This window comes from Balaenoptera musculus, chromosome 4 (assembly GCF_009873245.2).
Source record: "Balaenoptera musculus isolate JJ_BM4_2016_0621 chromosome 4, mBalMus1.pri.v3, whole genome shotgun sequence".
In the NCBI taxonomy this organism is placed as follows: domain Eukaryota; kingdom Metazoa; phylum Chordata; class Mammalia; order Artiodactyla; family Balaenopteridae; genus Balaenoptera; species Balaenoptera musculus.
The window spans coordinates 29,521,439-29,537,061 of NC_045788.1; positions in this window are offsets into that span (position 1 = coordinate 29,521,439).

A 15,623-nucleotide genomic window follows, 5' to 3' on the forward strand; every position below is an offset into this window, starting at 1 on the left:
ACTGGGGGTGTTGATGTCAGATGCAAATTGTGAATTGGATGTAAATATGTATCCGGAAGGGTTTGGATGGTGACTGTGGCAGCCACAAAATGGGAAATGTGTTCTGCTAGGATTTTGGTCTCAATTATGAAAAGGGGGAGATAAATGATATGGTCTTACAGAGAAACAATTGTTATCAGTTTACCTAGCCTTACAACAAATTGAGGGGCTAACCACTGACCTACGCATCAGTATCAGTGCACAGACTTCCCTGTCTGGATGGATTAAGGACAAAAGGGTGGTTTTAGGTTTATGGGAGTTGAAGTTCTCATTTTTCTGGCTGCCGCAGGACCTCCCACCTGGTGTTACTGTAATTCATTGGCATTTAAATTAGTCTCTCCCTCCCAGGTCGCTTGGTATCCTAATCCTCTGGGGGACCCTGGGTATTACTTTAAATCCAGTCTTTTATATGGGAATGGACCCCACACAGACCTAAATCACCTCTCCCGAAGCATTAGCACAATATCCCTCCTTACTGGGAATTCCCTATAAACTTCCCACTATTAGGTCCAAGTGGCAGGCCAATCATATATGTCATGGTGGGAATGGCTGACATCTATTTTCCTTCTTCAATACATAGATCTAAGTGCTAAACTAGAAATCTAGGCATTAGCACAGTTTCCCAGGTCAACTTTGAATGACTCCCACCAGAGCATCTCTCTATTAAATGAGGAAATAACTCGCATGAAAAAGTGGTGCTGCAAAACCGATGGCTTTAGATATGTTGAGAGCTGCTCAGGGAGAAACTTGTGCCTTTTTTTTTTTTTTGAATTTTATTTTATTTTATTTTATACAGCAGGTTCTTATTAGTTATCTATTTTACACATATTAGTGTATATATGTCAATCCCAATCTCCCAATTCATTCCACCACCACCACCACCACCCCTGGCCCCTCTTTCCCTGCTTGGTGTCCATACGTTTGTTCTCTACATCTGTTCTCTATTTCTGCCTTGCAAACTGGTTTGTCTGTACCATTTCTCTAGATTCCACATATATGTGTTAATATATGATATTTGTTTTTCTCTTTCTGACTTACTTTACTCTGTATGACAGTCTCTAGGTCCATCCAGGTCTCTACAAATGACCCAATTTTGTTCCTTTTTATGGCTGAGTAATATTCCATTGTATATATGTACCACATCTTCTTTATCCATTTGTCTGTCAATGGGCATTTAGGTTGCTTCTGTGACCCGGCTATTGTAAATAGTGCTGCAATGAACATTGGGGTCCATGTGTCTTTTTGAATTATGGTTTTCTCTGCATATATGCCCAGTAGTGGGATTGCTGGGTTATATGGTAATTCTATGTTTGGTTTTTTTAAGGAAACTCCATATTGTTCTCCATAGTGGCTGTATCAATTTACATTTCCACCAACAGTGTGAGAAGGTTCCCTTTTCTCCACACCCTCTCCAACATCTGTTGTTTGTAGATTTTCTGATGATGCCATTCTAACCAGTGTGAGGTGATACCTCAATGTAGTCTAGATTTGCATTTCTCTAATAATTAATGATGGTGAGCAGCTCTTCATGTGCTTCTTGGTCATCTGTATGTCTTCTTTGCAGAAATGTCTATTTAGGTCTTCTGCCCATGTTTTGATTGGATTGTTTGTTTTTTTAATATTGAGCTACATGAGCTGTTTATATATTTTGGAGATTAATCCTTTGTCTGTTGATTCATTTGCAAATATTTTCTCCCATTCTGAGGGTTGTCTTTTCATCTTGTTTATAGTTTCCTTTGCTGTGCAAAAGCTTTTAAGTTTCATTAGGTCCCATTTGTTTATTTTTGTTTTTATTTCCGTTACTCTAGGAGGTGGGTCAAAAAAGATCTTGCTGTGATTTATGTCAGAGTGTTTTTCCTATGTTTTCCTCTAAGAGTTTTCTAGTGTCCAGTCTTACATTTAGGTCTCTAATCCATTTTTAGTTTATTTCTGTGTATGGTGTTAGGGAGTGTTCTAATCTCACTCTTTTACATGTAGCTGTCCAGTTTTCCCAGCATGACTTATTGAAGAGACTGTCTTTTCTCCACTGTATATCCTTGCCTCATAGATTAGTTGACCATAGGTGCGTGGATTTATCTCTGGGCTTTGTATCCTGTTCCATTGATCTATATTTCTGTTTTTATGCCAGTACCATATTGTCTTGATTGCTGTAGCTTTGTAGTATAGTCTGAAGTCAGGGAGTCTGATTCCTCCAGCTCCGTTCTTTTCCCTCAAGATTGCTTTGGCTATTTGGGGTCTTTTGTGTCTCCATACAGATTTTAAGTGTTTTTGTTCTAGTTCTATAAAAAATGCCATTGGTAATTTGATAGGGATTGAATTGAATCTGTAGATTGCTTTGAGTAGTATAATCATTTTCACACTATTGATTCTTCCAATCCAAGAACATGGTATATCTCTCCATCTGTTTGTGTCATCTTTGATTTCTTTCATCAGTGTCATAGTTTTCTGAGTACAATTCTTTTACCTCCTTAGCTAGGCTTATTCCTACGTATTTTATTCTTTTTTTTTGCAATGGTGAATGGGATTGTTTCCTTAATTAAGTTTCTGATCTTTCATTGTTAGTGTATAGGAATGCAAGAGATTTCTGTGCATTAATTTTGTATCCTGCAACTTTACCAAATTCATTGATTAGCTCTAGAGATTTTCTGGTGGCATCTTTAGGATTTTCTATGTATAGTATCATGTCATCTGCAAACAGTGACAGTTTTACTTCTTCTTTTCTGATTTGTATTCCTTTTATTTCTTTTTCTTCTCTGATTGCTGTGGCTAGGACTTCCAAAACTCTGTTGAATAATAGTGGCAAGAGTGGACATCCTTGTCTTGTTCCTAATCTTAGCAGAAATGCTTTTAGTTTTCACCATTGAGAATGATGTTTGCTGTGGGTTTGTCATATATGGGCTTTATTATGTTGAGGTATGCCCAATTTCTGGAGAGTTTTTATCATAAATGGGTGTTGAATATTTTTTGTTTAAAGATTTATTGATTGACTGATTGATTGATTGATTGATTGCTATGTTGGGTCTTCGTTTCTGTGCTAGGACTTTCTCCAGTTGCAGCAAGCGGGGGCCACTCTTCATCGCAGTGCGCAGGCCTCTCACTGTCGCGGCCTCTCTTGTTGTGGAGCACAGGCTCCAGACCCGCAGGCTCAGTAGTTGTGGCTCACGGGCATAGTTGCTCCGCGGCATGTGGGATCCTCCCAGACCAGGGCTTGAACCCGTGTCCCCTGCATTAGCAGGCAGATTCTCAACCACTGCGCCACCAGGGAAGTCCCATGGGTGTTGAATTTTGTCAAAACTTTTTCTGCATCTATTGACATGATCATATGGTTTTTCTTCTTCAGTTTGTTAATATGGTGTATCACATTGATTGGTTTGCATATATTGAAGAATCCTTGCATCCCTGGGAAAAATCCCACTTGATCATGGTGTGTGATCCTTTTAATGTGTTGTTGGATTCTGTGTGCTAGTATTTTGTTGAGGACTTTTGCATCTATGTTCATCAGTGATATTGACCTGTAGTTTTCTTTTTTTGTGACATCTTTGTCTGGTTTTGGTGTCAGGGTGATGGTGGCCTCGTAGTATGAGTTTGGAAGTGTTCCTTCCTCTGCAATTTTTTGGAAGAGTTTGAGAAGGATGGGTATTAGCTCTTCTCTAAATGTTTGATAGAATTAATCTGTGAAGGCATCTGGTCCTGAACTTTTGTTTGTTGGAAGATTTTTAATCACAGTTTCAATTTCATTACTTGTGATTGGCCTGTTCATATTTTCTATTTCTTCCTGGTTCAGTCTTGGAAGGTTATACCTTTCTAAGAATTTGTCCATTTCTTCCAGGTTGTCCATTTTATTGGCATAAAGTTGCTTGTATTAGTCTCTATGATGCTTTGTGTTTCTGAGGTGTCCATTGTAACTTGCTCTTTTTCATTTCTAATTTATTGATTTGAGTCCTCTCCCTCATTTTCTTGATGAGTCTGGCTAAAGGTTTATCAATTTTGTTTATCTTCTCAAAGAACCAGCTTTTAGTTTTATTGATCTGTGCTATTGTTTTCTCTGTTTCTATTTCATTTATTTCTGCTCTGATCTTTATGATTTCTTTCCTTCTACTAACTTTGGGTTTTGTTTTTTCCTCTTTCTATAGTTCCTTTAGGTGTAGGTTAGATTGTTTATTTGAGATTTTTCTTGTTTCTTAAGGTAGGCTTGTATAGCTATAAACTTCGCCCTTAGAACTGCTTTTGCTGCATCTCAAAAGTTTTGGATCACTGTGTTCTCGTCATTTGTCTCTAGGTATTTTTTGATTTCCTCTTTGATTTCTTCAGTGATCTCTTGGTTATTTAGTAACGTATTGTTTAGCCTCCATGTGTTTGTGTTTTTTTACATTTTTTTCCCTGTAACTGATTTCTAATCTCATAGTGTTGTGGTCAGAAAAGATGCTTGATATGATTCCAATTTTCTTAAATTTACTGAGGCTTGGTTTGTGACCCAAGATGTGATCTATCCTGGAGAATGTTCCATGTGCACTTGAGAAGAAAGTGTAATCTGCTGTTTTTGGATGGAATGTCCTATAAATATCAATTAAATCTATCTGGTCTATTGTGTCATTTAATGCTTGTGTTTCCTTATTAATTTTCTGTCTGGATGATCTGTCCATTGGTGTAAGTGAGGTGTTAAAGTCCCCCACTATTATTGTGTTACTGTCAATTTACTCTTTTATAGCTGTTAGCATTTGCCTTATGTGCTGAGGTGCTCCTATGTTGGGTGCATATATATTTATAATTGTTATTCCTTCCTCTTGGATTGATCCCTTGATCATTATGCTGTGTCCTTCCTTGTGTCTTGTAACATTCTTTATTTTAAAGTCTATTTTATCTCATATGAAAATTGCTACTCCAGCTTTCTTTTGATTTCCATTTGCATGGAATATCTTTTTCCATCCCCTCACTTTCAGTCTGTATGTATCCCTTGGTCTGAAGTGGGTCTCTTGTAGACAGCATATATATGGGTCTTGTTTTTGTATCCATTCAGCAAGCTTGTGTCTTTTGGTTGGAGCATTTAATCAATTCACATTTAAGGTAATTATCGATATGTATGTTCTGATTATCATTTTCTTAATTGTTTTGGGTTTGTTTTTGTAGGTCCTTTTCTTCTCTTGTGTTTCCCACTTAGAGAAGTTCCTTTAGCATTTGTTGTAGAGCTGGTTTGGCGGTGCTGAATTCTCTTAGCTTTTGCTTGTCTTTAAAGCTTTTGATTTCTCCATCGAATCTGAATGAGATCCTTGCGGGGTAGAGTAATCTTGGTTGTAGGTTCTTCCCTTTCATCACTTTAAATATATCATGCCACTCCCTTCTGGTTTGTAGAATTTCTGCGAGAAATCAGTTGTTAACCTTATGGGAGTTCCCTTGTATGTTATTTGTCATTTTTCCCTTGTTGCTTTTAATAATTTTTCTTTGTCTTTAATTTTTTCCAATTTGATTACAATGTGTCTCGGCGTGTTTCTCCTTGGGTTTATCCTGCCTGGGATTCTCTGTGTTTCCTGGACTTGAGTGGCTATTTCCTTTCCCATGTTAGTGAAGTTTTCGACTATAATCTCTTCAAATATTTTCTCGGGTCCTTTCTCTCTCTCTTCTCCTTCCAGGACCCCTATAATGCGAATGTTGTTGTGTTTAATGTTGTCCCAGAGGTCTCTTAGGCTGTCTTCATTTCCTTTCATTCTTTTTTCTTTATTCTGTTCCACAGCAGTGAATTCCACCATTCTGTCTTCCAGGTCACTTCTCCGTTCTTTTGCCTCAGTTATTCTGCTATTGATTCCTTCTAGTGTATTTTTCATTTCAGTTATTGTATTGTTCATCTCTGTTTGTTTGTTCTTTAATTCTTCTAGGTGTTTGTCCTTTAATTCTTCTAGGTGTTTGTTAAACATTTCTTGTATCTTCTTGATCTTTGCCTCCATTCTTTTTTCGAGGTCCTGGATCATCTTCACTACCATTATTCTGAATTCTTTTTCCAGAAGGTTGCCTATCTCCACTTCATTTACTTGTTTTTCTGGGGTTTTATCTTGTTCCTTCATCTGGTACATAGTCCTCTGCCTTGTCATTTTTTCTGTCTTTCTGTGAATGTGGTTTTTGTTCCACAGGCTGCAGGATTGTAGTTCGTGCTTCTGCTGTCTGCCCTCTGGTGGATGAGGCTATCTAAGAGGCTTGTACAAGTTTCCTGATGGAAGGGACTTGTGGTTTGTAGAGCTGGATGTTGATCTGGTCTGCAGAGCCCAGTAAAACTTTAATCTGCTTGTCTGCTGATGGGTGGGGCTGAGTTCCTTCCCTGTTGGTTGTTTGGCCTGAGGTGACCCAGCACTGAAGCCTACAGGCTCTTTGGTGGGGCTATTGGCTGACTCTGGGAGGGCTCACGCCAAAGAATACTTCCCAGAACTTCTGCTGCCAGTGCCCTTGTCCTCACGGTGAGACACAGCCACCCCCCACCTCTGCAGGTGACCCTCCAACACTAGCAGGTAGGTCTGGTTCAGTCTCATATGGAGTCACCGCTCCTTCCCCCTGGATCCTGATATGCACACTACTTTGTGTGTGTCCTCCAAGAGTGGAGTCTCTGTTTTCCCCAGTCCTGTCAAAGTCCCGCAATCAAATCCCACTAGTATTCAAAGTCTGATTCTCTGGGAATTCCTCCTCCTGTTATTGGACCCCCAGGTTGGGAAGCCTGATGGGAGGCTCAGAATCTTCACTCCAATGGGTGGTCTTCTGTGGTATAATTTTTCTCCAGTTTATGAGTCACCCACCTGAAGACAGCGGTTATGGGATTTGATTTTATTGTGATTGCGCCCCCTCCTACCGTCTCATTGCGTCTTCTCCTTTGTCTTTGGATGTGGGGTATCTTTTTTGGTGAGTTCCAGTGTCTTCCTGTCAATGATTGTTCAGCAGTTAGTTGTGATTCTGGTGCTCTCACAAGAGGGAGTGAGAGCACGTCCTTCTACTCCGCCATCTTGAACCAGTCCTATCCTTTACTGAAAAGAGAATGCAGTCATTTTGGCAACTGTATTTTCTTTAATCGGAGTGAAGCTAAAGCAATGACTTTCAAACTTTGGTGTCTGTCAGAGTTTATCAGGCAGAGGTCTAGGCATCTGCATTTTTCTCAAAGCTGTTGGGAGGGACAACTGGCCCCAAGGCTGTGCAATGGAAAGTTGTGAGGGCTGCTGTGGCTTTGGACCTCGGCAGACCTCAGATTGGGGCTCCATGTTCTGTGCCAGAAACCTGCACAGCTTAACCTGGGGCTTCTAGAAGGCTACCAAAACTTGTGCCTTAATGGGACAGGAATGCTATACATATATGCCTTCATAGGAATCCAACATAACTGATTTACTGTCCTGTGTGAAAACAGTCAGGAATCAAACAGTTTCCTTTGCTGATGCTTTTACCTCTGACTTACTTCTTTCCTAGGTAATGGGGAAGCGTAGTTCTTAGTATTCTTTTATGTTTAGTAGGAATCCTTTGTTCTTGCTGCTGCTCATATTGTTGCTATGGGTTTGGAGTGCAAGCCACCCTGGATGTCTGGTCCTAGGGTCGATGGGGAAGAATGACGGATAAGATTGTGGGGCCATCAAGTTGTTAGGGGAGGAGTGTACGGCTGTTGTCATAACTGATGCCATCTTGGGCTCATCCAGTTCCTCCTGTCCTTCCACTGACCCTACCCAGGACTGTAGTACATGGGAAATTGCTTCCCTGTCATCAAGGGCTTGGTAGTAAATAGATATTGGTTAATGACCATTAGGTCCAGGTGGCCTCTGTGCTGTGTTAGCCTCCAGTAATGAAGACCTTCACTGACATATTCCTGGCAAACCATGAAACTAGTTACTAATTCATAAATCTTGACTTAGGAATGTACTTCCTGTTTCCAAGCATCTACTCCCATACCCTAGGTTAACTATAAAATTGTCCCAATGGCCCCTCGGCAGTGCAGAGAGAAGCTGCTGCGAATGCTTCTGGATCCTTGTCCACCTAATCCTATTCAGCAAGAAAATTATCCTGTAATAAATGGATCCATTGATTATATGGAGACGTCTGCCTCATTTTTTGGTCTCAAGGTAACTTCTGAGTCATGTGGACACTTTTTATTCCCTCTGTCATCCAAGAGCCAGCAAGTTTCCAGGCATTTTCTTTTTTGTTTTTTTTAAATTTATTTATTTTTATTTTTGGCTGTGTTGGGTCTTCGTTGCTGCGCACGGGCTTTCTCTAGCTGCGGCGAGCAGGGGCTACTCTTCATTGTAGTGCGCAGGCTTCTCATCCCGGTGGCTTCTCTTGCAGAGCATGGGTTCTAGGTGCGCGGGCTTCAGTAGTTGTGGCTCGCAGGCTCAGTAGTTGTTGTGCACGGGCTTAGCTGCTCCCCAGCATGTGGGATCTTCCCGGACCAGGGCTTGAACCCGTGTCCCCTGCATTGGCAGGCGGATTCTTAACCACTGCACCACCAGGAATCCCTCCAGGCATTTTCTTCTTACTCATTTTCTACTCCATGCTCAAACTCAGCCCTGTGGGATGGAAGCACAGTGATCAGAGCACAGCAACAATCCCCGAAGTCACATTTTCCAGAAAATTCTAGCCCCCCCACAAATGCTCAGATAGTTACTGAGCTGAGGGCTCCAGAATAGATACTTATAACACTCATATTTGTGGTGAAATGAAATGGTTAGACAGTAACCTCCCTGACCAGTGCAAGTAAACATTTTATGGTGTAATATAAGAAGAGTCATGAAGTCATAGTTCTGTCCTGTTTTGAGGCAGTTGACCTTCCCATTAAAAGGCATGTAGCTGCTCTGTGGCAGGAAGTGGGGAGAGGGCTGTGAGCCTCAGGACTCTGTCAATAAGAGGGAGAGGTCACTGGTGGCTAATAAGCAACCAGTCGTGGGCAGAGTGAACACTGCAAACCTCCTTACAGTGATTGCAGAGTTGATACTTAAAAGTGAACTTAGAATAATGTTGCAGTTGAGAATTTCTGCCCTCAGCATAGACTGGGATGAGACAAGAAGGTGCAGGAGCCACCAGGAGAGGCTCAGCTGACTTGAAGTATTTTGGGAAAGAGAAGAGAGGAACCTACACCAGACCAAACACCCCTTCCTCTTAGCTGTGTCTGTCAGAAGGTTTTCACCTCAGAACCCCAGGGTATAACTTTGTAGCTTGTTATAAATAATTATTATATGCCCGAGTTAACTGTTTAGTAGCCCAAGTAAAGTGACATGTCACAAGTATTTTTGGTTTGTTTGGTTTTCTTTTTTTTTTTTTTTTTGGCCTCACCACACATCTTTTGGGATCTCAGTTCCCTGATCAGGGATTGAACCCGGGCCCTCAGCAGTGAAAGCGTGGAGTTCTAAACACTGGACTGCCAGGGAATTCCCACATATCACAAGTTTTAATCATTTTCCACAGTTTCTTTTCTTGTCGGCTTAAAGATTTCTGGATTGGGTGGATCGTCTCTGCATTTAGCAATAGAGATTCTAAATGACTGGTAATGAATAAAAACAAGGAAGCAGTCTTCTTTACAGACTATCGCTCCAGCTTTATTTCTCTCTGGCAAGATGCGGTCTCTCATTATCTCCGATATTCCTGCTTATACTCTCTAATTTGTTTCTTGTTGACCCATGAGAACTGGCTCTAAACCTCTACTCCATGACATCAGAATTATTAACAAAGCAACCACCCAGGACAGTGCTTCACTTTGTGACAGCAGGAGACACTGAATATAAAATAGCAGGTCATCCTGGCCGTGACCAGTCAGACCACCACGGAGCTATCTTTTCACAGAAAGTTGTGTAACTCTGGAATTTCATCAGTGAGTGTGGTCACGTACAGAACTTTGATAGTGAGTCCCTGACTTGACCTAGTGCAGTGCGAGCTGGCTGAGCCTCTTCTCCACTATTGATCAGTTCAGGACTGTGTTGAGAATGATCACGCAGATAGGTCTTTGATCGCTCCATGCCCATTGGCTGCCCATTAGTGGGTCAAGGTCCTGCTCATCACCTTCTGTCAGGTAAAGGAGTCAAAGGCAGAGGAAGAGAGAAAGCCAAAACTCTAATCTAGCAAAAGCCTTGATGGTACTGATGTCTACAGTGGTATTGAAAGGGGATATTTTTTTTAATGGCATAAGGATTTCAATTACTCCTCCATTCTTGTTCTCTCACTTTCCTTGAATGATGTAGAAATCAAAGCATATGATTTATTAACAATGAAAAAGAACCACAATACTAGAATTATTTTTGCAAAAGATTAAAGAATAGCATTCACAAGGTTTGATTACAAGAACATCACTGGGTGACTTTCTTGAAATGTCTTCCTCCCTTGTCTTTCCGGACTGATTCCCTCTTGCTTCTATTCCATGCCAGGCTAATATACTCAGTGCAGAGCTTAGCACTTTGATTTGTGCCCTGATCTTAATTTATAAAAGGTGACTGAGAGATGACACGAAGAGGCCAACGCCACTGAAAGAAAAGTTCATTGTGACTCACAGTTAGTTCCCCTAGAAATGAGAGGTAGACATGTCACACGGCCACAGGAAGAGGCACTAAAATTGTTCAGAAGCAGGAACCAGGGGAAAGCATAGGCGGCCACAGTGCTCACTGGGGTTTCTATGAAAAAGGCAAGGCAGGGCACAGTAAATGGTTTAGGATTGGCTACTTTGAACAATTCCAGCAGGCTTTAGAGGCATAGGGACTGTATTTGTCTGGTACTTGTCTCAGGTTGATTTAGGGCAAGGGAGGTATTGGCTTGGTGTATGAAATCTAGATAAAGGAGGCTGTTGGCGATATGGACTTGGGATTGGTAGGTTTGTGTATAAAAGTCTGGCTCACCAACAAGTTGTTTATAATCTCTAGGAATTAACTAGCTCTGGGAGTGGCAGTCCCTCCCCAGCTCATAAGGTCCCCCAAAGATGTCAAAGCACCATCAAATATTGAAAATTAAAAACATAATTAATACATGTTTCATTTCAGGATTAACTATTTATGTGACTCTCTCCTCAGACTGGGCTTCCTTGGGACAAATAACTATGCCTTGTTTTCTATTGAATCCCAAGCACTTAGCATAGTGCTTGACACATAGCTTAATAAATATAGAAAGAACAAATGAATGTTAACTATAATAATAGTCATTCATAATTATTAGATGGTTACTGTATACCAGCACTGTGTAAAAGCCTTATAAATTTTATCTCCTTTAATTCTCAGAGCAACCAATTAGATAGATGTATTAGTTTTTTATTGCTGCTGTCACAAATGGCCACAAACTTAGTGGCTTAAAACAACATAAATTGGGCTTCCCTGGTGGCGCAGTGGTTGAGAATCTGCCTGCCAATGCAGGGGACACGGGTTCGAGCCCTGGTCTGGGAAGATCCCACATGCCGCGGAGCAACTGGGCCCGTGAGCCACAATTACTGAGCCTGCGCATCTGGAGCCTGTGCTCTGCAACAAGAGAGGCCGCAATAGTGAGAGGCCCGCGCACCGCGATGAAGAGTGGCCCCCAATTGCCGCAACTAGAGAAAGCCCTCGCACAGAAACGAAGACCCAACACAGCCAAAAATAAATAAATAAGTAAATAAATTTAAAAAATTAAAAAAAAAAACACAACATAAATTTATTATCTTACAGTTCTGCATGCCAGAAATCTGACATGTGTGTCACTGGGCTAAAATCAAAGTGCCAGTGGGGCTGTTTCTTTTAGGAAGTTCTAGGGGAGAAGCTATTTGCTGCCTGTTCCAGTTTCTAGAGGCTGCCCACAGTCCTTGGTTAATGGCCCCCTCCCATCTTCAAAGCCAACAATGGCAGGTTGAATCTTTCTTACACTGCATCACTCTGACCTCTTTTGCCTCCTCTTCTACTATTAAGGACCCACTGTGATAATCCTGGAAAATCTCCTTATCACAAGGTTAGTTGATTAGCTAACTTTAATTCCATCTGCAACCTTAATTCACCATTGCCTTATAAGATAGCATACTCACAGGTTCTGGAGATTAGGATGTGGACATCTTTCTGGGGGCTATTATTTTGCCTACAGGATACCACTATTAAAAAAAACACAGAATTCAATTGAGTAAACTTTGAAGATCTCATTGGCTTTATTCAGTGATTCATGAACAGGGCAGCATAGCATCTAGCAAATAGAAAGGAGCGCCAAGGAGCTGTGCAAGATGAAAGACTTTTATAGGCAAAAAGGAGTGGAACAATGACGTGATACTAGCAAAGAGAGGATTGTCGTAGTAAGGTCCTCTTCCTCTCGGGGATGGCAGGGGTCTATCAGGTGGACAACCTCACTAGTACTGACCAGGTAATTCCAGATTGACTGGTTTAAAGTTCCATTCCTGGGAGAAGCCAAAACTGTAATTTTAAGTATTCAATCCCCGTTTGGTGACATGGGGCTTAGCATACGTGAGTCAATTTGGGGCCTATTCTCCCTCTCTTTTTTTAAAACAAACACCACGGATATCTTCATTTTACAGATAACGAGACTATGGATGAGAGACATTTTATATCTTGTCCAAAATGCCCCAGCTAGTGAGTGGGTGGCTGGAATCCAGTTACAGGCTTGCCTCCCAGAGACGCACCGTGGCCTGAGGGCGTTAGAGCATGGCTCCACACCATGGCGGGCGGGGCCTCCAGGTTTCTCCGCCCTTTGGAAGCATGCTGTCCAGGCTTTGGTTGGCAGCTGACGGATTCAGAACCTTCTTTTTGTCAGTTTACATAAAGGTGACCAGGTTTAGAGGGCTAATTGATTATTTTTTTAATTTATTTATTTATTTTTGGGTGCGTTGGGTCTTTGTTCTGTGGCTTCTCTTGTTGTGGAGCATGGGCTCTAGGCACGTGGGCTTCAGTAATTGTGGCACGCAGGCTCAGTAGTTGTGGTGCACGGGCTTAGTTGCTCCGCGGCCGGACCAGAGCTCGAACCCGTGTCCCCTGCATTAGCAGGCGGATTCTTAACCACTGTGCCACCAGGGAAGCCCCGGCTAATTGATTTTAAACAAACTTGGAGAATAAATCAATATAAAATTTATTCATTGAAAAGTAAAGGAAGAGGGGCATATACTATTGGCCTCTTAAAAACTTTGTTTATAGACTTACTCAGAAAATATTTTGGAACAAAATAGTCTCGGTAGGTATAGAATTTGAGCAAAGGAGTGTATTTCTTTTTCTTTTCTTTTTTTTTTTTTTTTTGGCCTCATCACGCGGCTTGCGGGATCTTAGTTCCCTGACCAGTGATCGAACCCGGGCCCAGGGCAGTGAAAGTGCTGAGTCTTAACCACTGGACCACCAGGGAATTCCCAAGTGCCTTTTCTTAAAGCATATTCCTTTAGTTTTTTTTATTTTTAACTTTTTTGTACTAACAGTATTTCTGTTTAGATAATGGGTACTCATCGTTAGAATAAGAGCACCTTCCAATAGTCGTGCAGGAGACACATCCCACTGATGCAGTCTTAGTCTTTGACTCTTCCCTGTTAAGAATGTATGCAGATGGCCACCTTTCCACTCAACTCCATTCACTAAATCACATTTCACATATCCATTAAATCAGGGTTTATTTTAATAGACTATCTTCCTGTCTGTCTCTGAATCCCAAAGTCTAGGACTGTGTCCTTAAATAAATGAATGAGTGGATGAATTAGGCATTATTCTTGGTGAGATTTGGGCAACATCTTTTGCAGTTTCTTAAAGAATACTCTAGTTTTATCAGTAACACTTTTAAAAAACTCTCAGACTTGGATGTTTCTTGGGGTGGGTGGGAGTGGTAGTTGCATATTTTATAGGTTCTGATTAGTTTCAATATCAAAGAGTGAAATAATATTGCTAATTTTGTCCCATGTTACAATAGCATTATTAGTATATTAATTTTTAAAAAGTCTTCTTCTGGAGACACATATTGGAGTATTTTGGGGTGAAATGATATGATGTCAGGGATATGTTTGATAATACTCCAGGTATTCATGCATTACTTGTGAAATTCAGAGGTGAAAAAGTGAATAGAATGAAAAGTCTGATTTTGGTTTCAATTTTCATGTTGAACCTTTTTGTTTAACCAATTCCTGCTTTCAAATATTCTTACTAATTGTCTAAGGCAGAGGCTTGTTAGCCAACCCACAAGATGTTTCTAATTCCTTCTCCCTGTTATTTCTACTATAGAGGCTACAAAAGCTTGTTTCCAGCCTTCCTTGCAATTAAGAGTAGCCAAATAATATTTATGACCAATGAGACATAAGCAGAAGTTGGCTGGATCTCCTTAGAAGATTTTTTTGCTTTCTTGATAAAATGAAAAGATGTGGTTGGTGCTACTCCTTTTTCCTACTTCTCTGTCTTCAACCTGGAGTAATATTTGGAGCCACAGCAACCATCTTGCAACCATGAGGCAACAGTCATGAGAAAAAGGCCAAGGGCATTAGAGACACTGGCCCTCATATAATCAAGTTGCTGAATCAACCCAGCAGGCACCTATCTCCTAAATTTTAAAAAATATTTGAGACAAACACCATTGGTAATTCCCTTTTAGCTGGGTTTTCTGTTAGCAGAAGGCATCCCAACTGTTAATATTGCTAGATGCAAGGACAGGGCATGAGTCCTTATTTTTGGTTCTGGAAAACTGGAGCTTATACATTATGAAAACTGAAGTCTTCCAGGCTTAAGGCACAGTACAGTATATGGATTTGCATTTAAATACTGATTCATACGCTTACCCACGATATGAGGATTTCATTTTTCCAATGTTTGCAAATGTCCTAGTTTAGGGTAAAATCTTGGATGGTGTGTTTTTTTTCTAACCAAGCTAGACTTCTGTTTATAACTGCTCTTTTTGTCCCTCTTGCCCACCCCCAGTGCCATTTGTTAAAAGCCTGGTTATACCCCATAGACTCTACTCCATGGACACAGTCTACAGAAAGAGGAAGCAGCTCATAGGTGAAATTCACCAAGAAAACTTTTATTTCAAGCTAGTTTTCCTGGCACATTGCCATGAAAGTCTTTAGACAGCCCCTCCTACACTCCTTCATCCCTGAAGTTTTTCTTCTTCAGCAACTTTAGCTAAAATGGTTACATACCTTTAAGGAAAAAATATAAGGTTTATATAAGTCTTAAGAACATCCTTAAAATGACTACCAGTGCTTTTGCAAGAAAAAATTTACTTACTAAATTGATAGCAACATCACTGTCACTTTGCCATGTGGACAGAAGACCTGAGACCCAACTTTTTTGCTTTAGAGTATTTGTAACACAAAAATCTAGTTTCCCAGAGAAACCATGTTATAAGTGAAGGATTTATTTTTTGGACAGCACATGAAAATCTCTTTTATTAAGGGCAAGAATAAAGACACAGGCGTAGAGAATGGACTTAAGGACACCAGGGGGGTAGGAAGAGGAAGCTGGGACAAAGCGAGAGAGTGGCACTGACGTATATACACTACCAAAGGTAAAATGGATGGCTAGTGGGAAGCTACAGGGAGATCAATTCTATGCTTTGTGATGACCTAGAAGGGTGGGATATGGAGGGTGGGAGGGAGGCTCAAGAGGGAGGGGGTATGGGGATATATGTATACATATAGCTGATTCACTTTGTTGTACAGCAGA